General features: G+C 54.1%; 1 protein-coding gene and 1 pseudogene across 4 annotated transcripts in view; one reads left to right on the forward strand and one right to left on the reverse strand.

Annotated features, from left to right (window-relative positions):
* Nucleotides 1–25,308, forward strand: part of LOC139604931 (zinc finger protein 774-like) — a 239,435-nt pseudogene that overhangs the window by 80,322 nt on the left and 133,805 nt on the right.
* Nucleotides 1–25,308, reverse strand: part of LOC139604908 (zinc finger protein 271-like) — a 130,745-nt gene that overhangs the window by 12,418 nt on the left and 93,019 nt on the right. For 2 of the 4 annotated variants that reach the window (XM_071456217.1, XM_071456215.1), the window contains exon 1: nucleotides 379–522. The exons of the other annotated variants lie outside the window; for them this stretch is intronic. The gene's annotated coding sequence lies outside the window, so the exon portion shown is untranslated. Of the gene's footprint in view, nucleotides 1–378; nucleotides 523–25,308 lie in introns of those variants that run through there. 4 annotated transcript variants of the gene reach the window in all.

The raw sequence follows: 25,308 nt of genomic DNA on the forward strand, positions 1-25,308 counted from the left end.
CTACAACAATGGCAGAGAGCGCACGGTAAATGCGCCACGGCCTCTCCCTCTGCTCAGCAATAAAGTCACTTGTACAGGACTCCTCTGTCTCCTCTGGGCACAGAAACCTCCGGCCACGTCAATTTCCCCGCACAGCCCCGGGCACGGGGCAGCCGCCTCTGTCCCAGCCATAGCAACCGGGCCGAGCCAGCGCTGCTCCGGCAGCGGCTCCTGCCGAGACAGCGGCCGCAAGGAGACCGCGGACAGCCGCTCCCGCAGCGCCCTCACGCCAGCGGCAACACGCGCCGGACACGGCACAACGAACCCGCCTGAGCCCCCTGCCGCCCCCGAGGCCCGCAGCGAGCCCCGAGCCCCCGCACAACCCAGCGCGGCTCCCACCTGCGCTCCGGCCGCCTCCCAGCTCCGCCGCCGCCTCACCGCGCTCCGGCCGCTGCCGCCGCTCCCGGGCCCGCACACACGCTCCGCCAGTGGCGCCGCTGCCGAGCCACGGCCGCCCTCAGGCCGCCACCGGGGCCCTGCTCCGCCCCGCTCCCACCAATCAGCGCGCCAGAACCACGACTGACGGCACCGTCGCCCAATCGCAGCCAGGGGCGGGCTCTGCACATGGCACAGCCTCGCCCCGCGCTCTCAGGGCCCCCCGGGCTGCGTGAGGGCAGAGCCGGAGATGAGGAACAGCCCTGGAACGGGCCCGGGCCCGAGGGGATTGAGCTGAAAACACAAACAAACTTCTCCGCACCTCCCGCCACGGCTTTCCCGGCACTGCGGCTTCGGTGGCTCCGGCACAGCGGGAAGCCCTGGAGCCTCACTTCTCCTACCCCTAATTAGGAGCAGCAGTGCATCGCTTTGATTTCCCCCCAAAAGGGAAAACTGCCCCAAACGCCTGTGGATGAGTGGGGGAGGGGAGGTATTTCTGACAGAAAACTCCAAAACCTCAGAGCAGGATAATGAGGAGTAAGTGAAGAGCCTTAAATCCAGCCTTCCCCCACGCCTCCCTCCTTCCAGCTGCACCTCCTACCCCGGCAGTGCCGGAGACAGGGAATGGGGCCGTGCTCACTTCATGCCCCGGGGCTTCTCCCTCTGCTCAGGGACAGGAGTCGTTCCCCTGCTGCGCCCTGGGCTCTCTCCCACCGGAGACTTCTCCAGGAACTTCTCCAAGCTGAGTCCATCCCACGGGGCACAGCCCCCCTCCAAGTGCTGCAGCGTGGGTCACTGTGCCCCGGGGTCAGTCCTGCCAGGACAGGCTGCTCCAGCGGGGCCCCTCTGGCCACGGGGGCACAGCCTCCTCTCAGGCATCCCCGTGCTCCAGCGTGGCTGCTCTGGGGGCTGCAGGGGGATCTCTGCATCCCCATGGATCTGCGGGGGGATCTCTGCATCCCCATGGATCTCTGCATCCGGCACCGCCGTTTTTGGAGGCACCAGGAACAGGCCGAGCTCTGCCTAAAGCTCTTCTCACATTCCCCACACCCTTCCCAGCACAGGGAGACTTTTACCTCCTCACAGCTCTCCAGGCTGGGTTTGCAGCCCCTCCTCGTGTGGAATCTCTGGGGCTTCTCCTCCCCATTGGATTCCTGCGCCGTGGAGCCGTTCCAAATGGCCTCTTCCACGAGGTTCTGTGGCAGGGATTTGTTCTCCCTGGTCTCTGTCTGCAGCTCAGTGCTTGGGGGAGGAAGGACAAGGAGAGGAAGAGACAGGGAGAAGGGAAAAGGAAAAGGCAGGAGGAGAGGAAGGAACAAGAAGGAACAAGGGAGGAAGGAGATGGGAAAGGAACGTGGATGGATGAAGGACAGAATGAGGAGAAGAAGGAGGGTGGACAAGGAGAAGATGGGATTTGCCTCCATGCCAGAGGGAAGGGGAAGGAGATCCCCCCAGCCCATCCCTGGCAGGATGGCGTTGGCAGTGAGGTTGTCCTGCAGCGATGCTGGGCTGGGAGATGGAGCAGCAGGGAGGGGAAAGGGGCAGTGATTCCTCCTGCCCTGCCTGGCTGTCCCAGTCTGGAGCGTCCTGGCGCTGCCGAGGCCCTTGGAGCGTCCGGCACTCAGGAGCCCAGAGCTCACGGCTGCTTTATAAAGCTGACAAAGTCGGCAGGATGGGTCTGGGTATGATCTCAGCAAACTGGGTTTATTGGTACAGGAACAGGGGACAGAGCTGAACAGGGCCCAGGGACAAAGACAGAGTGCAAGCTGAGGGCACAGGGGGTTTTTGTATGGGGTAGTGAGGGTGGAGCTGAGGGTCAGGGTCCAATGGATATGGGGGAAAATGTGCAAAGGAGGGGTTAAGGGTCGGGACAGCTAATAGGGAAACAGGGGCAGAGGAATGCAGTAAACTAGGGCCAATGGAGGGACAGAGAGGGAGAACATTCTAGGGACTAACCAGAGATGGGTAATAGGGGGTGAACTTGGGTAATTAGGCCAACAGGCCAATGGGGTAACATAACTTTCCAAAAATCAGCATGTGCCGGCAAAGATCTGTGGGAGAAGCAAGCTTCTCACCATAACCTTGAAATCTATTCTTCTCATTGGGGACCAGTCCTCCACGGGTGGGAGATTGAGACTCCCATGGGCCTCCACACCAGTGCATCTTCCTTTTCCTCGCAGCCTCCTTCTCCTCCATCCAGACAAAGTTTAGGATTGACAAATCCTGGCTTTGGGGGAAGAACAAGGGGTGAGCACCTTGGGTTTTGTGAGAAATGAGCCCCACTCTTTAGAATTTTTGAAAGTTTAATAAGGAATAATAAGGGACAAATCAGTAACAGCGCTGGGTGTTGGCGATGGCCAGAGGCACACCGGTTAACCACAGCAACTCTTCTTGTCTAGTTTCTCCATTGTATTGTTCAAATACATATTCATAATGATTGTACAGATTCAAACATTTCTTTGAACTCGTTTACATGTTCCAGGAATTCTTTAGGTTGGTTTGACCCCCAACTCGCCTTTTTAGAGCACGTGCAGGAATCGTGGATTGCTGTTCTGAGGGTTGTGTGTCACTGCCTCACAAGGGCCCCTGGTCTGTGGTTTCAGCAGGTGACAGTTATTAACAGTGGAAGGGTCAGTGGCAGGGGCCTCATCACATCCCTTCCTTAAATGTTATCTGACCATGCAGACGCTTTTAGCTATTTCCACAAGTACTTTAAATGAACATTAGCTCTTTCACAAATATCTCTGAGTTATTATTGTCAGTTAGTTACAAAAATAAAAGCATTAGTTATTATTTCACAACTACAGCTACTTCTGCAAAAGTTAACATTCTAATGCACAACACATGGCATCCACTTGAATATTTTGCAAAAGCCAAAACTATAATGTATGTTTTTCACACAGTCCACAAACTCAAATATCATCCATAAATGATGTTCTGAGGATATGAGCTACACAGGGGCCAGGGCATTGGCCACAAAAAGCTGACAAATTATACTGTAGCAAAAGCAGTGAAAAGTGATTCCAAACTGTACTCTATCAAAATTGTTATGATTAAGAATATTTTGCAGAAGTCAATACATAATAGCGAAAGCCAGCACTACCTAGTTATTTATAACAAACCCAGGGCAGGTTTTTCCCTTGCATGGAGCACCTGGGCCTTCCCCGGGCCCCTTCTGCCCTCCTGCAGAGCCGGTGGCATTTTCCAGCACACACAGTTTGTAACCAAGAGCCGGGTGCAGCCGAGAAGGCTCCAAGCGCCTCCTTCCAGGCTGACTCTGCAGGTGCCGAGGCTGCTCTGGGCTCTGCCAGGGCTCTGCTGGGGCTCAGCTCTGGGCCAGGCTGGGCCCGCTCTCCCCTCACATTGCTCCGGGCAGCTGAGTCACAGCGGGAGAGGGAAGGGACACGTCAGGGGAGTTGAGGTTTGAGAGAGTTTGTATTCAAAAACTGCCATAACAAACAGGCTGTGCTAACTACCATAACCAACTACCTGTGCTAACTACCATAACTAACTACCTGTGCTAACTACCATAACTAACTAGTTGTCCTAACCACTGTAACTGAAAGCTGTCCTTTGATGAGGGAGGGGTCGATGCCCGTGGATCCCGCCGTGCCCCGGTGCGGGATGAGCTCCGTGCCCCGCTCCAGGTCCAGCCCCCGTTGGAGGATCCACGCTGGATAATCCCGGGTGACCCCCAGGGTCAGAGCCCCCGCGTTGGGAACACACCTGGCTGGGGGCTCCACATCTTCCTGGCTGCCCGCGTGGACACCTGGGTGAAGGCCGGAGGATCTCCGCTGCTTCTCTGGTTTCTGCTCCTCTCTTCATCTCCCCATCCTCTTCCTCCCGCCTCTCCTCCCCCGGTTCAATGGCTCCTCCAGCTCCTCCTCGTTCCTCATCCCGCCTGCTTCCCCTCTTCTCTCTCACGTCCCCTGCCCCTTCCACCTCCCCCTCCTCCCGCTCCCCCCGGGCCCAGCCCCCACCCTTTGTCCCCCTCCCTTTGCCCAAATCCGTCCCATCACCGCCCCCCCCAAACCGCTCCCCATCGCCCCCCAATAAACGGCCCCGGGGCCAACTGGGAAGCTTTATTGGGAGCACTGGGAGCAGGCACTGGGCAGGGGCAGAGCGCCAGCGGGGCTGGGGGGACACGGGACCCCCCCCAAAGTCAGCGGAGCGGGGACGGAGCGGGGGGTCCCGGCCGGGCCCGAGCCCACGGGGAGGGGCTGCGGCCGCCGCCGGCTCAGGAGCTCTGTGGGCAGAGAAAAGGGGGTGACACCGGGCTGGGGGCCCCGGCGGGAGCGCGCACGCTCCGCCACGGCCGGGACGCCACCCCCGGCACCCGCCCTGACCTTCTTGCGCACGTAGAAGCCGAGCCCCAGCGCCAGGAAGACGAAGCCCAAGACGAAGCCCCCGATGCCCGTCAGCATCTTGCTGCGGGCGGCGTCCGGCGGCATCTCTGGGGGGTCCGCAGGGCTCAGCACCCCCAAAACCTCTCCCGGACACCCCCAGCCCCTCCCAGCGCCCTCCCTGTGGCCTCCAGCCCAGCCAGGACCCCCTGAAACCTCCCCCCGATCCCTTTTTGTCCTGGCCAGGAGCCACCAAAGCCCCTCCCGTCCCTCTCAGCATCCCACAGCCCCCTCCTGATGGCGGCGAGGGAAGACAAGCAATCAATCAATATGATTGGTAAAGCAAGCTTCGGTTTATCTTGATTACAACGGTACTTTTATATTGTTTTCCAGTAATTATGCATACCTGTCTTTAGTTTATTGGTTTAATTGCTCATACCTGTTGTGAGTTTCTTGGTTTAAAGCAAGAGATTACATTTATGTATTCCTACTTTGTGGTTATGCATACTTTATGGTTTCTATTCTCATTGCTGTCCTTGCCCGTTCGACCTTGTCAGCAGGCAGGACACAGCATCTTCCTATCATGGCGTGCGGCCTGGTTATGCTAAGTGCGGCCCACTTATGCCAAGCTGCTAAGTTATCATGTATGCTCAGTTATCATGGGGCTTGCTTGTACAACATTTCCACGGATCCATGGCCTGTCTCAATCTCTCTGCAAGTCCTCTCAAGTCCCTGGGCCTTACCCGGGTCGGCAGAGAGTGGGGGGGGTGGCCCCACCACGGCCGACTGCGGGGAGACACTCTCTGTGCCCCGAGGGTGCTGAGGGCACTCAGGCTGGTTGCCTTTGCTGCAGCAGAGACGACCGAGACGTGGGTGGAAGAGAAAAGGGGCCGTCTCCCAGCAGGGGATATTCCAAGGTTTTTATTAAGGAGTCCCGAAGGATCTCCTATACCTCAGGGGCCTCCTGCCGAGAGCCCCGGGGGGATGTCCGGAGCTCACATTTAAAGGGGGGAGGAAACTAACATAGATAAAATCCTACTAACCAATAGGTATCTCTGGGGGATGGGTGCTGGGGGGATAGACATACAAAACAGCGTATGGGGCAGGACTTGGGGGGCTGACCCCTGGCCTCTGGCTAATCACTCGACAACTTGGACCGAAACTTCTGGATAAGGGGCTGGGATGTCGAGGTGACTGACAGAGAGCCAGGGTGGGGGTTTTGGAGATCTTATCCCGGGAAAGGGATAACACAAGTAGAGGGAAAAGGAGGGGGGGGGTACAGTCTGGGATAAACCATTTGGGAAAAATATGGGAATACAAAACAAACTACTTCAAAGTATTACAAAATATAAGAACGCACTACAACATCTCCCTCTTTTCGTTTAAATAAAAAAGGAAGAGGCACCTAAACATTAAATTTCAGCTCGGAGTGATATCAATCATCAGCAAACCAAGGCTGTTTTGTAAATTCTGCAGAGGTTTCTGTCCCTTCCTCAGAAGAGGTGGGAACAGTCACCTGATTGACCTCTAAAGGGGAAATAGCTTTCGAGATCAGTTTGGTCACAATGCTCTTGATGATCCCAAAACTGATCAAAATAACAAGAAGAACAAGCAAAACTAAAAATACAGATTTCAAAATGGATTTGACCCAGCCCGAGAGTCCCCATCCTTGAAAGAGTCCATCCATCCAGTCCGCTGTCTCTTGCTTGATGTCTTGGACCATTTGTTGCATCTTTCCGATGATTTTGTGGACATTTTCAGCTTTGGATGACAGATTCAGGCAACAGAGACCTTCAAACTCCTCACAACGATGATTATGTAGCAAGAGAAGAAAATCAATTGCAGCCCGATTTTGTAGGGTGGCTTGCCTTGTTGTTTCATCATCTGCCAGGAGGTCTGAAAGTGCAGCTGATGTAATATTGGCCTGTTTAGCAACCCAACACTCTAGATGTGATAATTCACCTGCTTTCGCTGCAGACACCCATGGCAAAAACACGGTGATCGCAACTCCTTTTGGTTTGGACCAATGTACAATTTCAGAATCGCATGTTGGGTCCAGATTCCTTAAATCTCTCTTTTTGCGGGCCGAATTGCGGGTGTTGGTTTTGGTTCGCCAATCCATGATTTGGGTTTTGTTGGGTGTAAACAGGCTCAGCTTTCCAATGGTACATGGACCTCCGATTAGACGGGAGGGGATGCCTGCCCATTCCCTGTCCCCGCAAATGAGGAAAAACCCCTTAGGAAGGGCACGGGGCTTATTATCAGGGGTAGAAGGTATTCCTACTTGGGAAATTTTCTTACACCAAATTTTTGCTGTATAATTCACTTTAAACTGTTTGACTTCATGGTACAAATCTACTTGATCTTTTGGTGTAAACGTAAACTGAACACAATAGAATGCCTTGGCAGAACCAAGGAGTTCAAATTCTTGGGGTTCTTTTTCTGCTACTGCTTGTCTATCAATTAACTTTGACCAAGGGGATAACGGATTATATACTGGGGGAAGGGGAGCAGCTAATGTTGGCGGAAATTCATCATATTTAGATGGGATCCCCACAAGGCAAGTGGACATCGGGTCAGACACAGAAGAGGCTGACAGACAAATGTGGTCTTGGTTGAGGACTCTGGCGAGGGTGGTCCACACATTTGCCTGGGGCTGTGGAACAATCCACATCTGACCTGGATGGACGGCTGTCAACAGAAGCAACGGAAGGATGGGGCTCATTCTGATGACACCAGGGCTGAGTTCGGATCAAAGGAAAACACTAAAACTGAAAATAAAAAATGTTAGGGATAAGGTCCAGGTAACAACAATCTAACTTTAAAGGATCTGACGGCGCTTCCTCCTCCAGCAGGCGCTGGCTACCTGTGTTGCAGCTTTGTCCTTTGACACCTTAGGAATGTACGGTCTCACCCACCTGGAGGGGATCCATCTCAAGCCTGAGGGAGTGGATACGCACGCATACCCCCTACCCCAGACTACGAGCTCATGGGGCCCCTCTATTTTCCAAGTTTCAGGGTCCTTTATGAGGACTGGTGGACGGACTTTTAGTTTGTGCTGACTGTTCTCGTTAAAATGTCTTACAATAGGTGGGTTAAGGTTTTCATAGGTACAGTTCAAAAAGTTCAGTGTGAACAGCGCTTTGGACAGCTGGATTTGAGGGGTCTCCGTTTTCATAACTTCACGTTGTCGGTGAAGAACCTTTTTTAGGTTCTGATGGGCTCTCTCCACCACAGCTTGGCCTGTCGGGGAATAGGGGATGCCTGTTTTGTGTTCTATTCCCCATTGCTGCAGGAAGCTCTGAAGGTCTTTGGACTTGTACGCTGGGCCATTGTCTGTTTTGATGACCTTAGGGATTCCTAATGTGGAAAAGGCTTGCATGAAATGCTTCTTTACCTCACTGGCTTTCTCCCTTGTGTGGGCAGAAGCATAGATGGCACCAGAAAAGGTATCCACGGAGACGTGGACATATTTAAATCTGCCAAATGATGGGATGTGGGTTACATCTGTCTGCCACACTTCGCAGCTCTGCAAGCCCCTAGGGTTTGCACCTGCACTTAAGGTAGGGAGTGACTGATTTTGACAAGAAGGGCACGTGGCTACGATGGCCTGGGCTTGTTTGTGCTTCAGATGGAATTGTCGAACCAAGGCAGGTGCATTCTGATGAAAAAATTGATGACTGATCTTTGCTTGTTGGAATACCTCTGGGAGCGGGGCCATCTTGGCTGTAGCCGCAAGGGCATCAGCTTTCCGGTTTCCTTCTGCAATGAACCCCGGCAGGTCTGTGTGTGACCTAACATGCATCACATAAAAGGGGTGTTCTCGGCCAGAAATAATTCTTACTAACTTAGAAAGTAATTCATATAAAGGAATGTTGGAAACTTCTTGCAACACAGCATTCTCTGCCCTAGACACTACACCTGCAACATAAGCTGAATCAGTAACTACATTTAAAGGCTCAGGAAACTTCTCAAAAGCTCTGACTACAGTGGCCAACTCAGCAATTTGGGGTGATCCTTCCACCTTGGCAATATCTGCTTCCCACTGTTGAGTTTGGGGATCTTTCCAAGTTACCACTGACTTGTGAGACGCACCAGACGCATCAGTAAAAACTGTCAGTGCTTTTAGAGGTGTCCTGCTCTGAATACTTGTCAGTGATAGTGAAAACTGAACATCTGAGTTGAAAATTTTGTGGGCCGGTCTGTGAATTGAAATTTGGCCTGTGTAGCTATCTAGGGCTAATTGCAAGGCTTCATTCTCTTGATAAAATTGCTCTAGCATTGCTTGAGACAAATGGCCTGATTTCAGGTTTAAGGAAATGTAAATGCAGTCAAAGTCACACCCTGCCAATTCTCTGATCCGTATCCTTGCTTTCCGGATCAATTCTGCCATCAGCTCTTGTGGCATTGTCATCCTTTTTGACCTGTTGTGACTGAGAAAGACCCACTCTATAATTAAGAGGGGATCTTTCTTGACCTGGTCCTTTTTCTTTGCCTGGACAGTTTCCCACTGAAAAATCATACCATGGAGGTGTGGCAATTTGCCTAAGATGATAAATTTGAAGGGGAGACCCTGCTGGCACCTGTGGGCCTGTCTAGTAGACATGATTTCCTGAACTTTCTCCAGTGCGGTTTTCGCTTCCTGGGTGAGGGTCCTAGGAGCACTAAGGTCATCTCCCCCTTTTAACAAATTGAAAAGGGGGGCTAGGTCTTCGGTGGAAATGCCTAGCCAAGGTCTCACCCAATTTAAGGATCCACAAAGTTGATGGAGATCCGCTAAGGTTTTGATATCATGTTTGATAGTCAATTTTTGCGGCACAATGGTCCGCTTTCCAATCTCAAGGCCCAGGTACTTCCAAGGTGGCATCTTTTGAATCTTTTCTTCTTGGAGCTCGAACCCTACAGCAACCAATGCATTGATTGTCAGGTCAAGTGTGTGAGTAAGCATGTCATCACTTGGGGCACACACCAGGATGTCATCCATGTAGTGCAGGATGATGGAATCTCCTGCAGCTTCACGGACTGGAGACAACAAGGAGGAAACGTACCGCTGGCAAATCATAGGACTGACTTTCAGTCCTTGAGGGAGGACTGTCCAGTGGTATCTCTTCATTGGGGCCTCCAGGTTAATGGTGGGAACCGAAAAGGCAAAACGCGGAGCATCGTCAGGATGTAGGGGAATGTGAAAAAAACAATCTTTGATGTCAATTACAGCTAAAGACCAATTTTGTGGAAGCATGCTTGGTGAGGGCATCCCTGGTTGTAGGGAGCCCATGTCCTCAATAACGTTGTTGATTTGACGGAGGTCATGGAGGAGTCTCCACTTGTCTTTGTTTGGTTTTTTAATGACAAAGACAGGCGAATTCCACGGCGACGTGGTCTCCACAATGTGACCTTTTTCTAACTGCTCTTGTACAAGCTCTTCAAGCGCCTTTAATTTGGTTTTATTGAGCGGCCACTGAACTACCCTTATTGGAGTATCAGTTTTCCAAATCAATTTTTGGGCATGGCGCACCTCAGCAACCGCTCCCCGAAAAACCTGCGGGTTTTCTGGGATGTCAATTGTGGTTCCCCATTGAACCATTAAATCTCTGCCCCAGAGATTTAAAACAAACGGGCGAATGGAAGCTATTTTGCCATTGGGTCCCTCAATTTGAACAACGTTTTTTGACTGTCTTGACAATTGAATTCCCCCTACACCTTGCACGTGTCCTGCTACGTTTTGCAATTCCCAGTGTGATGGCCACTCTTTAGATGGAATGATCATGACATCTGCTCCAGTATCTAAAAGTCCTTGTATGGACTTGTACTCGCCACCACGGTGTAACCCACATGATAGCTTGGGTTTTTCTTTTCCCAATACCTGAGTCCAGCAGACATTGGGATGGAGTTTACCTCTGAGGGTGTCTGCTTGCTCCTGGTCCCATGGAGGCTCAGGCACTGGGATTGCTTGGGCTATGATTTGGCCTTTGGGCAAGTACACGGGTGTATGAGTACAGTGAAGCCATATGACAAATTGTTTCGGGTCTGATGATATGAGACCCGGAGGAATAATAATTTCTTGGGGTGTGTGTTTTGTGTCCCCAAGGACGACATACTTACTGTGACGTTTCTGGCAAAGCTGTGTCCAAGTACCTGGTTGTTCAGGGTTAACAGATATGAAATGCCAGTTAGTGTCTCTGAGATGGAGAGGCTCTGTCAACGCCAGCCTGTAAGGATTATGGGAAGAGTCAGTGGTTAAAATTGGTCTGGGATTATTCCAATGAAATGAATGTTCTGTTTTGTTCAAAGCCAGTGCCTCGCTTGGCACCGATACATCTTTTACACTAGATTTCTTTTCCCTCCCCCGTACTTGAATTGAGCCCACCCTATTTTTGTCATAGCGCTGGGGAAAGGAGTGCTCTTTACTCAGTTTTTTGAGAGGTGGTCCTTTGGGCAATCCTGGTTTTTAAGCTTATTGTATTTAAAATCTAAAAACTGCTTTTTCAGAGGGCAGTCAGGCATCCAATGCCCTAACTTCCCACAAAGATGGCAAGGTCTATTAGAGCTGGAGATTCTCTCTTGTGGCATCGTGACATGCTGGAGCTGGCTGGTGAATGATGGCTCAGGGCCTTCCACTGCAGCAATCCTTCTCTGTGGTTTTGGTCTCTTGTCGTGGTCAGCGAGGGTGATGGTTACTTTCTTCTCACACACTTCAAGCATGGCCTGCAGCGTAGGCGTTGGGTCAAGAGGCAGGCTGAGGATAGCAGCTTTGCACTTCTCATTGGCATTTTCTTTAGCAATCTCGGTGAGGATTTCCATCCTGGCTCCTTCATTCTGTACTTGCAATTCAACAGCTTTTCTCAACCTTTCTACAAAACTCAAAAAGGACTCAGATGGAGATTGTGTTATTTTCAAATAATTCTCAATTGGAATACCAGGACGGAGCCCAAAGAAAGCTTTCTCAGCTGCTCTAGCACATTCTCTGAAAGCCCTTGTGGGAATGCTTTCTGCCTGACTCGCCCCATCCTCCCAACCTGCCTGTCCACAGAGATGGTCGAGAGATAGCATGTTACCATAAACATCACGAGCAGTAGCTTCATCAGCCCACAGAGCTGGTAAAATTGCTCTCAATCCTTTTTGCCACGCAACATCCCACAAGAGATATTCAGAAGAGGATAACAGGCAGGAAAAAAGGTGTTTTATATCTGCAGGGGTTAAAATGTGAGCGAATAATGTAGCTTTAAGGAGCCCTCTAAAATATTCATTGATCTCCCAAAATCTTTTTGGGCTTTGGCTAGTTCTTTAACAGAATCAACAGAAAGGGGGCTATAATTTGGCTGGAATGCCCCGGTGACATCTGGAATATATGAGACAGGGGCAGCAGAAAGGAACTGTGCTGTTTCCGGGTTCTGTCTCCCGGCGACAGCGTCTCTTGTTACACTGGTCTGGGAGCCGGAGGGCGGGCCGTGGGGGGGGCGGAGGGAGCCCGCGGCGGGCGGGCAGAGCTCTGAGGGGGCGGAGGCGGCCGGGGCCGGAGCAGGAGGGGCAGCCGGGGCCGGGGCGGGAGGGGCCGGAGGAGGGGCCGGGGGAAGGACGCAGGGAGGGCGGGTTTCGGGGGCGGGGTGCTCCGAGCAGAATGGGTTGTTGGGAGAGCGAAAGGGGTTGTGGGAAGGAGAGGAAACCGGCATTGCTACGTGGTGTCCACCATTATGGTCAAAGGGGATTACCGGACGCGGCTCGGGGGTACAAAGGCGGGCACTAAGGTTGTGAGACACGGTATTATAACTTGTGGAAGCAGGGGGGAGGGCAGGATCTCGGGAATTCAGGGCAGAAGTGTCCGGGTTGGAGACAGGGAGCCTCTGGGCGGGGGGGCAGGGGTTTGTGCCGGGGCTGGGGGTGGGGAAAGGTGGATCGGGGAGGGAGAACCGAACTTGGAGGGGGGTAGATCGGGTTTTTGGAAAACAGAGGTGTTGAAACTGTTGCCGGATGGCTGTTCTTGCATCTTTAAATTAAATTTTACAACATTTCTTATCTGCAGGGCTAAAAAAGCAAATTTTGACGGAGAGGTGTCCCCTGATTTCCCTGCCTTCAATAATTCACTACCAATTTTGTCCCAAAAAGCCAAATCACTGAGATTTTCAGTGGACACGTCAGGAACGTAAACAAAAAGCCATCTGACGAACTGTTTAACATCTGTTTTTGAAAATCGGATTTTTTCACTCTTAAGAATGTTTAAAAGATAATAATAGACAGCCTTGTGAGATACAGAAAGCCTAGCACCCATTTTTGGCTATGATTTTAAATTTGTATCTCAAATTCCACCAACCCAGGTGGGGGGGGGGGGGGGGGGAAAAAAGCCTGCAGCTGGCAGCCTGCCCACAATAGAGAGAGAAAAAAAAACTTCGGCCCTCCGCGGCGGGCCTGAGAACAAAGGGCAGGGAAACACCCCCTCCCAAAGAGGGGAGAAACAAGAGAAGGGTAAAACTTACCAATCCAGCTGCAGGACAGGGGAACGAAAAAGCCTGGGATGTTGATTTCCACCTGAAGCTGACTTCTTAGGGTACTTCAGAAGCTCCCAGCTTCGTCCACAGGAGAGCAACTCACTAAAACGGAGTTTTTTCTCCTGAGGTAGCTTGCCGGCCAAAGGCTTAACAAACAGTCTGAAAGAATGTCCAAGCCCCTTTCCGTGGGCTCGTGGAATGGTCTCAGAGCCCCACGGCTGGGCGCCAAGGTGTCCCAGTCTCTCTGCAAGTCCTCTCAAGTCCCTGGGCCTTACCCGGGTCGGCAGAGAGTGGGGGGGGTGGCCCCACCACGGCCGACTGCGGGGAGACACTCTCTGTGCCCCGAGGGTGCTGAGGGCACTCAGGCTGGTTGCCTTTGCTGCAGCAGAGACGACCGAGACGTGGGTGGAAGAGAAAAGGGGCCGTCTCCCAGCAGGGGATATTCCAAGGTTTTTATTAAGGAGTCCCGAAGGATCTCCTATACCTCAGGGGCCTCCTGCCGAGAGCCCCGGGGGATGTCCGGAGCTCACATTTAAAGGGGGGAGGAAACTAACATAGATAAAATCCTACTAACCAATAGGTATCTCTGGGGGATGGGTGCTGGGGGGATAGACATACAAAACAGCGTATGGGGCAGGACTTGGGGGGCTGACCCCTGGCCTCTGGCTAATCACTCGACAACTTGGACCGAAACTTCTGGATAAGGGGCTGGGATGTCGAGGTGACTGACAGAGAGCCAGGGTGGGGGTTTTGGAGATCTTATCCCGGGAAAGGGATAACACAAGTAGAGGGAAAAGGAGGGGGGGGGTACAGTCTGGGATAAACCATTTGGGAAAAATATGGGAATAAAAAACAAACTACTTCAAAGTATTACAAAATATAAGAACGCACTACAACAATGGCCCTTTTCCTCCAGCCATTCTTGACACTTTCCCTTCCACACCACACGCTTGGGCAAATTGCGCAGACCAAGCAGCCTTTTCCCCCTCTTCCCCATTGGCCTGAAGACACTCTGCACCAAGAGAAAGCTCCTGGACAGCCGGCTATCCAACAACAGCAATTTAATGTTCCTCCAGGGGGTGAAGGGAAAGGAAGTGCTGGCAGAGGAGAGGTGTTCCCCGCAGGCTCAGGTGGCCCCAGCAGACGCAGCCTCCCGGAGCAGTTCTGCACTGTGCCGCAGCAGGACACTCAGCCACGGCCACACAGCAAAGGCCGCGAGTGCCAGAGGCGGCGCAGTTGGTCTCGCATCTTCTGGAGTCGGGAGCAGGGAACGCTCTGTAGAGCTAAAAGGATGTACAGAGCTTGAAGTGCCAGGCATGAGATGGCAGGGCTGGTGTCATCCGTCATGTCCTGAAGGGCTGCAGAGAGAGAAACAGAGGCCAAGTCAGAGGCTGGATCTGCGGGGAGCTGGCGAGAGCCTCCAGGCTCGTGCATAGCACGCAGCTCGTGGCACGGCCTGGAGGAAGCAGGAGGCAAGAAGGACAAGCTGGCAGCTGCTGGCCAGGAATGTCCCCCAGGCGGCTGCAAGGTGTCTGTGCCGTGGGCACCTTGGGGCGCGCAGGGAGCGGAGCCGTGGGCGGGCGGGCCAGGGAACGCAGGTGCCAGCGGCAGCCCCCGGCGAGAGCCCGCGGGCCGCACTCACCCCTGCAGATGATGCGGAAGTGCGGCTGCTGCCCTGTCAGGAAGCGCCCGGCCATCCCTGGGGAACACAGAACATGTCCTGCCTTCAGAGCCACAGCTGCCGCCCAGGGGCGCTGCCAGCCCCGAGGCCACACGCCCTGCTGGCCCGGCAGGGCTCAGCCCGGGCCCCTGGCGCACGCTGCCGCCCCAGGCCACGGCTGCCAGAGGGCGGCAGCAGCAATGCCGAGCCCAGCCGGGGCTGCACATGCCCGCGCCCGGATCCTGCTGCCGGGGCAGCAGGCGGGGCTGGGGCCGAGCTGCGGCGGGTCGGGCCGGGGAGGGAGCCGGGCTTGGCGCTCACCCATGAACCTGACGGCCGCCTCTCGCAGGGGCTCCTGTGCGCTCCGCACGTAGGGCAGGGCCAGGCGCAGCTGCTCGGCCGCTCGGCTCCTGTCCTCTGCCAGCTGCAGAGAGCGGCGGGGCACGGAGGGAAAGGGTTGATGCGGGCCCTGCCCCTGGGCCGGGCGCTGCCTACGGCCGCCACTGCTCCTCCTGCCCACAGAGCCCTGAGGCCCGGCCAGCAGCCGCAGGCACCGGGCTCGGCACGGGGCGGAGGGCCCGGCGAGCCGCGGTGCCGCCCCGCAGCAGAGCCCGGCTGGCTCGGGCCTCCATCGGCACCGGCCTTGGGGCCAGAGGAGCCTGGAGAAGAGCCCGCACGGCCCAGGCAAGGGAGCGGCGTGTGGGGCGCAGGCTGGTGCCCCTGCCTGCGGCACTGGGAAGGGGCCACAGCTGCCAGCCCCACAGACTGGGCGCCGGGGGCAGGCGGCTTCTCCAGGGATTGTGCAGGGCATTCCAGGCTGTCCTTACCAAGCACTCGGCAAATCTCCACATCTGATCCGTCTGCAGCAGCTGCTTGAGATCCTTCCTCTTCAGGAAGCTTACTGCAGAAAGCAGCGTTTCCCGAGAGGCCTGCAGAGCAGCAGAGACCCAGAGATGGCACCGCAGCCCAGGGCACCGGACCCGCATCTCTGTGCCAGGGCCGGGAGGAGGCTGGAGCCCGTCAGGTGCCAGGGGCTGGGGAGACAGCTGAGCTCCTTCCATGGGGACACCCAGGAGGCCTCACCTGTGCCACACGCCCGTTCTCATCGTGGCAGTGGAAGAAGAGTGGGAGCAGGCTCTGGCTCACGTGCTTCTTCAGGGGCTTCTCTCCCTTTGCCACTACCAAGGCGATCACGTCTTGGAAGAGGCGAATGGAGAGCAGCTGCACAAGGCTGTTGTCCTGTTGAAAAGGAAGCCAAAGCCCTCCACATCAGCTGCTCCAGGCCTCCCTGTGCCCAGGCCCAAGGCAGCACCCAAGTGCCCGTGGCTGGGGGCACGGAGCCTCACATTGTCAAAGAGGTGCCAGAGCGCCTCAGCCAGCTGCAGGGCGATGGGGCTGGCTATTGCCAGGTCTTTCTGCAGCAGCAGGAGGCTGAGCACAATGAGGGTCTTCTCCACGATGTCTTCATCCCTATCCCACAGTAGCTTCCCAAGGCTTTCAGTCAGGCTGTACATGCTTGGATCCTGTGTGCAAAACAAGGCTGGGCAACCCCACGCTGCTGCTGCTGCTGCTGCTGCTGCAGGGCTCAGAGGCCGAAGGCCTGTCCCAAAGCCCTCAGGCAGCTGAACAGCGACCCTGGAGAGCTGGGAGCAGCTGCCACAGCTGCCAAAGTCCAGCTAAGCCCAAGGGGCTGCTTGCCCCAGCCCCACGCTGCCAGCACAGCTTCAGCTGCTGCCTCCTTCTCACCATCGAGGTGAGCACCACGAGGCCTCGCAGTGCCACGCCACGCATCTGCCTGGACTCGCTCTGCAGGTGCCTTGTCAAGATCTCCAGGACTTTTTTACCGCATTCGCTCAAGTCCAGGCAATCCAGGACCTGAAAGGCACAGAGCAGGCACAGAGGTGCCCAGCTGGCAGGAGCTCAGAAGTGCACAGGGCCGAGCCAAGGCAGCAGCACAGGGCACGGGCAGCGTCCCAGGCAGCTGCGGCTACGAGAGGGCAGAGGGCTGGGAGGCAGCTCAGCCAGGCAGCGCTGGCCATGGGGCTCACCTCCACCAGGAAGGCCAGGGCGGGCAGCTCCCAGTCTGAAATGCCTTGGCTGAGCAGGTCAAAGAGGCAGGATGCCATGCCGCAACACCAGATGATGGAGACACGGCGCATCTCCCTGGCAGGGAGAAAAAGGCACCATTGCTCCTGGGCCGGGCGGACAAACCTCTCCCAGGGCTGACTGGCAGAGCTCTGGTCTGCTCCCGAGCATCCCAGGGGCGCTTTGGGAGGCGGCTGTTCCCGGGCAGCCTCCTGTGCTGGCCTTTTCCAGTCTGCTCATGCCTCCCTTGGTGACAAGGCCCGGCTGCCCATGAGCACGGGGACTGTGTGGGGCGTTGCAGGCACAAAGGAGAGGGGCGGTGGGGAGAACGAGGTCTCACCTGGCCAGCAGACGCACTGCACAGTGGTGGGTGTCGGCACAGAGCAGCGTGTCCCAGGCACGCTTGCGCTCCATGGACAGCACCACGTGCTCATAGCGCATTTGGCAGAGCAGGGCCTTCAGGGTCTGCAGCGCAAAGCTGTGTGCAGAGCAAAGCCCAGGTCACGCTGGGAGCCCCGGCTCCTGCCCTGGGGGCGTGGGAGGGATGGGGAGACTGGGAGGACTGGCATGGAGCACCTGTTGGGGTTGGCGGCGAGGCCTTGTTGCTCCTGGCATCCCTGCCAGAAGGTCTCAACCTCTTCTGGCATATCCTGCATGCTGATGTAAGCTTGGAAGAGCAGACGCAGAAAGAGATAGGAGAAATACTCCAGCACCACAGGCGAGCGCCAGGCCAGATTGAAGACTCTCCACAGGGCCACGGTTGCCTGCAAGAAATAAAACAGCCAGAGACAAGGCTCAGTGCCAAGACATCCACGTGGCAGGGCCTGAGCATGCCAGGGAGAGGCTGGGGGAGACACGGGAGGAGCAGCTGGCCTGGTGCCCCTGAACCCTGCCCCTAAGGCAGGTTTCAGCCCAGTGCCTGAGGCAGGGAGATGCAGCTGGGGGGAGGACAGAGAGCTGGCTGCTGGAGAGGCGGCCTGGGGGCTGGCAAAGGCCGGCACCAGAAACTCACAGCCAGGGCAAAGACTCCTGCGTTGTCCCCATCGGAGGTGTACGCGCTGTGCACTGGCCAGGCGCTCAGCACATCGAGGAGTAGCCGCAGCGCCGGCTCCGCAGTCCTGCTCGAGGACATGATGGTTCCCCACATGGTGGCGGCAGCTCTGTGGGGTCAGAGCTCTGTGTCAGGGCTGTCTCAGCCACAGCACCGTGGCCTGGGCAGCTGCAGGGCCCCGTGCTGGCCCTCAGCCCTGCCTCTGCCCACTGCCCCTTGCCAGCAGCGGCCAGCCAGCCCACGTGGGTACAGGCTCCGAGGGGCAGGGAGGGAGCGTGGCACCAGGCTCAGGAGCTGACATGGCAGCCCTGGAAAACAGAGGAGCCAGAGGATCCTGGAACTGCCCGCCTGTCTGGCAGTCAGCAGGGACAGGCTCTACAGGGTGATGGGCCGGTGAACCCGAAGCCCTCAAGGCATGTGGGGCTGCCCTACCTGTCACACGATGGGGCCCAGCGCAAGAGGGTGATCAGCACGTCCGAGGGGTATTCCTCGGTCAGCTCCAGAAGGGCCTTGTCCAGCCTGTGCCCAGCAGCCTCATTGGCCGTGAGCCACTGGTGGATGGACCTCACCATGGCGGGCACCTGCAGAGGGCACGGGGAGACTTGGAGAGCTGCCAGAGCAGCAACTCCCCCTGAGAAGTGCTTCCCTTCCAACCGCATTGGGCCGGGCCTCAAAGGCCCAGGGAGCCCGGCAGAGCCGGCTCGAGGCGCCGCACCACTGCTGGGGCCATCGAGCCCTTGCCCCAGGCTGCTTACTTGCACTGGATTGGAGACACCCTTCTCCACAAGCAAATCCAGCATAGCAGCATCGATCTCGGCATTGAGGAACAGAAGGTTGGCCAAGACGCCCGTGCCCGCACCGGCGGTCTCTTCCTGCCAAAGGCACGTGATGAATTCACAGAGGGTCGGCAGGAGAAGGGCAGCAAGAGAGGGAGAATCCATGGAGCGCTCCAAGCCTGGTGCTTGGCTGAGCAGTGCCAGCAGGCCCAGCCCAGGTGGGGATGGCCGCAGGTACCTGCGCTGTTCTGCCCAAGTGGCCACGGGCGGCTTCCTGTTCTTGTGTCCGGTCCTGGGCTGCACCTGGCAAAGAGCGAGCGCAGCCAGAGCTGAGGGGCTGCGGGAGAGGCCGGAGAACACAGCCCAGCCCTGCGCTGCCCAGGCAGGGAGAGCCTCGGGATGCCCCGGGGGATGGAGCGTGGCTGCCAGGTGCTCCAGCCCAGCTTCTGTCCTATCCATGGATATGTCCACAGGGATGGGATGGGATGGGATGGGATGGGATGGGATGGGATGGGATGGGATGGGATGGGATGGGATGGGATGGGATGGGTTGGGATGGGATGGGATGGGATGGAGCCAGACTGGCTGCAGGCACCAGCCCTGCGGCCCAGCTCCACCACTCACCGTACTGCAGCAGCTGCAACTGCTCCGGCTCTGCAGGCTGCTGTGCTGGGGCAGCTGCAGGGCCTTTGCTTTTCTTGCCCCGAAGCCCCTTGAACAGGCCGAGCAGTCTGCCTGCCATCCCGCTGCCTGACCTCGAGGGCACCTTGGACACAGATGCCCCGTCAAGGGTCTGAGTCAGCGAGTGCCACAGTCCTGCCTTGCAGTTACCTGTGACAGAGGAGCCTCAGGAAGGTTACAGGACAGCAAGTCCTGCACTCTGTTCTCGAGGGCTCCTGCCACAATGACAGGAGAGTCCTCAGGAACGATGCAGGTCACCAAGCCCCACGGCCTGGCCACGAGAGCACCGGCTGCAGGGATGGGAGATGCCTCGGAAAAGCTCCGAGTCACCGAGTGCCGAGGTCTGGCCGTGAGGCCAGCCGCAGGAGGAACGCCTGGGAAAAGCTCCGGGTCAGCAAGGAATGAGCCGGCTGTGCGGGGGCTCCTCACAGCACCGCTCTGTCCCGTCCTGTCCCGTCGCGTGCACCGAGCACTGTGGCATGGCCACGGCGCCGCCGGCACCTATGTCAGCGCGTGTCACAAAGGGCTGCTCGGACGCCCCGTTCCACTCAGTGACCCTGCTGCACCGTGTCACAAAGGGCCCTTGGACACGCTGCCATGTGCCCCGGGGCCAGCCCCTCCCCACCCAAAGTGGCCCCGGTTGGACGGAATCCCTTGCCCCGAGTGTCTGAGGCAACCCCGGACACACCAAGCCCGGCCAAGTGCTTGGGGAAGGACTCTCCACGCTGCCCGGCCCGCACAGCCCAGCTCGGTGCCGGCCCTGGAGCAGAGCAGCTTCCAGCCAGCAAGAGGCAAGCGCATCTTGCCAAGAGTTAAAACACACCAGAGAGGGAAGATGGCATTAATGTGTGCATAAAGGCCTTGGAATTCACAGCTCTCTGAGAGAGATTTGGAGCTCTCGGCTGGACAGAGATGATCCTGCTCTGTGCTGGGCTCAAAGGCAGGGAACACGCCCTGCCGCTGCTGCTTGGCGGGGTCTCCGCAGGCCCAGGCAGATGCCAAAGCTGCTCTCACAGTCTTCTCCCTTGCCACGCCCCTCCGCCAAGTGCCAGGGGCCTCAAGGACGGAAAGGAGCGCAGGGAGCCAAAGGGAGACGGCTCACTACCTCACTGGGGGCTCCTGGGGAAGCACTTTGCTTGAGAAGCAAGCCCCTCTCTTCCAAAGGCATTTCTCCAAATGCCTGCATTTCCCAGGGAACACCAACACACTCTTATGGTTGTGGAAAAGGTTTTGGAAAAATCCAAACTCTTTATTAAGGGAAAGCGAAGCAAAGGGGTGAGCTGGGAGACAAAAAAAGCGGATGGGCAGGCTCTGAGAGCTGGAGGGAGGGAGCTGCCAACAGGGAGAGAGATGGCAGGAGCTCCTGGAGCTTGCCACAGGCTCAGCTCTGAGCAGCTAGAGCTGTGCTGGAGCTGCAGCTGGTGCATCCTGCTCTGCAGCTGCTCTCATCTGCAACGGGGGCTGGAGATGGCCAACGGATGCCGGTACATCTGATCCAGCAGACGCAAGAAGTCCTGCAGATCTTCTTTGGAAGGTCAGCTGAATGAGTACGCTGATGCAGGATGGGCTGTCATCTTCTCTCAGGGCTTGAAGAGCTGGAAGAGAGAGGAAGAGAGCCACGGTCAGAGGCCAGATGGAGGGAATCCAAGGAAAGCCTCCTGCCAGGGCCATCCCAGCCGGCTCTTGCCATGGCTTCGGCCGGAAGGTGTTGGTCACGGATCGCCCACGTTTCGCTGGCAGCTCTGCGGGCTGTGCCCCCGCCGCCCCTCGCCCGCACAGGGAGCAGAGCCCTCCGCAGCCCGGGCACGGATTGTAGCTCCGGGGCCGGCATGTGCAGCTGCCCCCGGCGATGCTCGCTGCCCCGCGGCTGCCCTGACTCACCCTCGCTGATGACCTGGAGCTCCTCCTTCTGCCCCGTGACGAGCACTCCGGCCAGCCCTGGCAAGACAGAGCCCGTGTCGGCCCCGGGCGGCACAGCTGCCCGGCACGGGCGCTGCCAGCCCTGCGGCCGCACGCCCTCCTGCCCGGGCAGGGCTCCCGATTGGAATTAATGATAACGTGAATTATGTGTATGTACACAAAGTTCAAGAACAGAATAATAAATATTGACTGTCAATCCATGTACTTTCAGAGGAAAAATAATACTATTTATACACATATGTACACTTAGAAATAGTTTTTACTTTTAAATGCCTGGATAACATCTTCCTGCTCCATTTGAAGGCCAAATAAGAGCTTTGATCGCAACAGTACCTTTGGTAAAAATATGCGAGCTTCTGTAGCAGCATGAATCCAAAAAACACCAAAAAGAATATACAAAATTCTTTCACCTGAAAATAAGTGATATCTAAATCCGACAAGCTGCAAGTTTCCTGCTCACTGTGAAATGACAGCAACAGTTCTGAGGGAGGAAAAACAGTCTTTGGCACAAACACACAAGTTTTCTAATAGCCCCAATCTATCTCAGAAGTCTTTGGAGAATTGGTTGGAAGCTCAAACAGTATTTTGCAAAAATTTCCCAGGACATTTAATCTGCTTCAAATCTTTTTTTCTTGAGGAGACATCAACAGGATTTATTCTCAAAAAAGTGATTTGGATGCTAAAGACTTTTGCAAGCTGTCACATTTTTATTATTTGACTTGGAGATGAACTGAGCTGAAATCCACCATGACTAAGGAGAATACAAGTCTGTGCATCACCCCAGGAAAAGAGCAAGGAATGAATTGTTCAAGTGATCCCCTAATGCATCCAGTCTTGTAATACTGAATTTATTACCTGGTCTTGAAACAGACCTTCTCACTCTTGCATGCCTCACCAGCTCCTGGGGCAGCAGGAAGACGTTACAGCTCTTGCTCTTTCTCTACTTTGTCTCAAGGGGAAGCCAATTCAAAGTGAATCATCTCCTTTATATCCAAAACAGTCAAAGCAGAAAGAATAACCCCTCTTAATCCATCACTCAGCCATCGATAGAATGACACAGCCCCTACCTTCATCTCTGCAACCCAAATAAGTCAGAAGCAGAGGGTGAATTCTGCTATGAACAGGTGAGGGAGGAACTGTCAAATAAAATGTATCTGCATGGGAGGATGTATTGTATTTGAAAGTGCCCTTTTTAGAGAAGGAAAACAAAGACCTTTGGCCAAAACAAAAAATGTATTCACCCTGCTCATACAGCATTTTTCAATAATCAACATTGAATCTTGTACAATGGTTTCAATTGATATGAATACCTTAAAAATAAGGGAAATAGTGACAGGAGAGAATCCCTACTCACAGTTCCATAGAAGATCAGTAAGGTCATACTCGGCAGGATGGAAATGCAGAGAAATAATCTAGAAACCTTTGCTAACAACAGAAGTGGGGCTAGCCCACTTCAACCCTCTGTTCAGAAGAAAAAGAAGGAAAAAAAGAAGAAAAAAACCATCAAACCCCTAGATATTTTGGAAAAGAGAAGCAAGTGATTCCTGGCTTGGTTCCTCATACTGCTCTTTGCATCAGAGCACTTTGAGGAAGACATTTTTAGTTCATCTGCCAAACAAGGCAACGAAAACATATTGTCAGTGTTGGTCAAAAATTCTGGGAAGTGTAATATGTTTCTAAAACATGTAATTCTCAGGCTCTGGAAGAAATATACTGTTTTGAAATAAGAAGACAGTATTTTCCTTGAAAATCATCCTTTTCTTCTCAGCTTCCTTAATGTTTTTCTTTTTAAGCAGGAAATATGGCAAAGTGAGAGAAAAATATTTTGAAAATTTATTTTCACCCCAGCCAATATCGCCCCACTTTGAAAAACATGTCAGAGTATTTTACAAGGGGATAACATCATTAGTTTTCTTTAGTCAGTATTCTCCCACTTCATATGCCATTTTCTGCCTACACTGGCCAACTGTTACAGAAGCTGGAATTGATTTTGATTTGTGCAGTGAGTTTTCCAAGCTAGAATTAAAATGTTTTTTCAGTGGAGGAGATAAATCCCCGTGAAATAAAAAATACACAGTGGATTTTGAGAAACATAGGAATGACCTTTGGTAAAGGTTTCCAGATGTACACAAATTTGAGAATATTACACACACACATCCCCAAAATATACAAGTTACAACAGAAACTCAACTGAGCCAGTGACCGAACAAAAAGTTCTTTTCCCATTTAAATGTGACTGGAAATAATTGATGTAGGAAAATCCAGCATAGCTTAATTTGACAATTAAATGCTAGGAAAAACAATTTCATTGCAAAGTCTCAGTTCAAGGAGACAATGTTCTCCTTTAGAGACACCTACTAGGAGAATAGATTCAAATACCTTCTCCTGACCTGCAGAAAATATCCAATCTGTCTATAACAATTAACTGCACCATTGCAGAAGACATAAACTTGTGGATGGTGGCAACTCCCATGATTATGTATCTGTTGGGGATCTAAACAGAAAATTTTGTATTAAGTTTTTTTGTGGGCAGAGGGGAGCACACCTGAGATTGAAGAGGCTGTCATATAAGGCAAGAAAGAAAAGGCCATTTGTTATAAAGATAGTCCTCATAAAATGAGAACACTTAGTTGCTGTGAACTGGCAAAAAGAAACCCCAACCCAAAACACAACATTCATTTGCAAAAAGTTGTAATTGTAATCTTGAGTGTAAACTACCACCTGCTCAAATCTGAGAGCTTGAGGTGGCAAGAGAAGTCCCCACTAATGCGCAAGGGCAGGAATGCACCATTGCTCTCGAGTGTGTTTCAGCATCAGAAAATAATGAGAGTATCGGGGAAATTAGTTAAGTGCTGCAGCTTGCTCCATACAGGAAAATTTCAGAGACCTCCATGGCATGAAGTGTGAAGCCCTGGCAAAATGCAGGGAGCTCCTGACCACTCTGGGGCAGCCCCTTCAGCAGTAACACAAGCACTGGCTTTCCTTCCCACACCCCCTCAAGCTGCAGAGCCCGTGAGTGCCCCGGGTGTCTGACACAGGGAACCGAGTCACAGCCGCAGCCGTGTCACTTCACCTCACACACAGACACACCACCAAAGGCAGCTGCACTGACATCTCAAGCATGATCTGAATCATGCACTGTTAAGTAGGATAAAAATACTGCTGCAAAATAATGGACTCCTGCTGTTCCTTAAAGAGCGGAAGCCTTTATGTCCAAAGCAAAAAGCACTGATCCCATAAAAGAGCTTTTGTTCCTAGAACTTGATGGGGGTTCATGCTTAACAAACAGTGCAGCAAGTTGCACATTTATACAGACTTTTCCAAACCACAGAATCATGGAATATCCTGAGTTGCAAGGATTGTCCAGTCCAGCTCGGGGCCCTGCTCAGCACCATCCCCAAGAACCATAACATGAGAGTTTTGTCCAAATGGCTTCTTGAATTCTGCCAGGCTTGGTGCTGCACCCACTTCTCTGTGCCTGTTCCAGTGCCCAGCCACCCTCTGGTCAAGAACCTTGTTCTAAGATCCAAGCCAAACTCCCCTGACACAACTTCAGGCCATTCCCTTGGTCCTGTCACTGATCACCTAACCTGGCTGAGGGAGTTCTTCTTTCAGATTTTAGGTACATGCAACCTTAGTGATTTTTAAAGAACTTCTTCATGTCTAGACTCTAAAATTTGTATGAAGAGTGACCTGGCATTTGTATGAAGTGTGATCATCGGGAAACCTTTCAGACTGAGGCAGAGCTTACTTTTTACTTATTTTTTCTAAGAGGAGTGTCACTCATTTTCATTCCACATCCAATGGGAATATCCAAAATCTCTGTATTTTCCATGAAGCCAGTCTGTATTTTCAGTCCACTTCTAATCCAATTCTGAATTTCATTCACATCCAA

Source organism: Agelaius tricolor, unplaced genomic scaffold, assembly GCF_023055355.1.
Source record: "Agelaius tricolor isolate 1412-34295 unplaced genomic scaffold, bAgeTri1.0.p SCAF_57, whole genome shotgun sequence".
Taxonomy (NCBI): Eukaryota; Metazoa; Chordata; class Aves; order Passeriformes; family Icteridae; genus Agelaius; species Agelaius tricolor.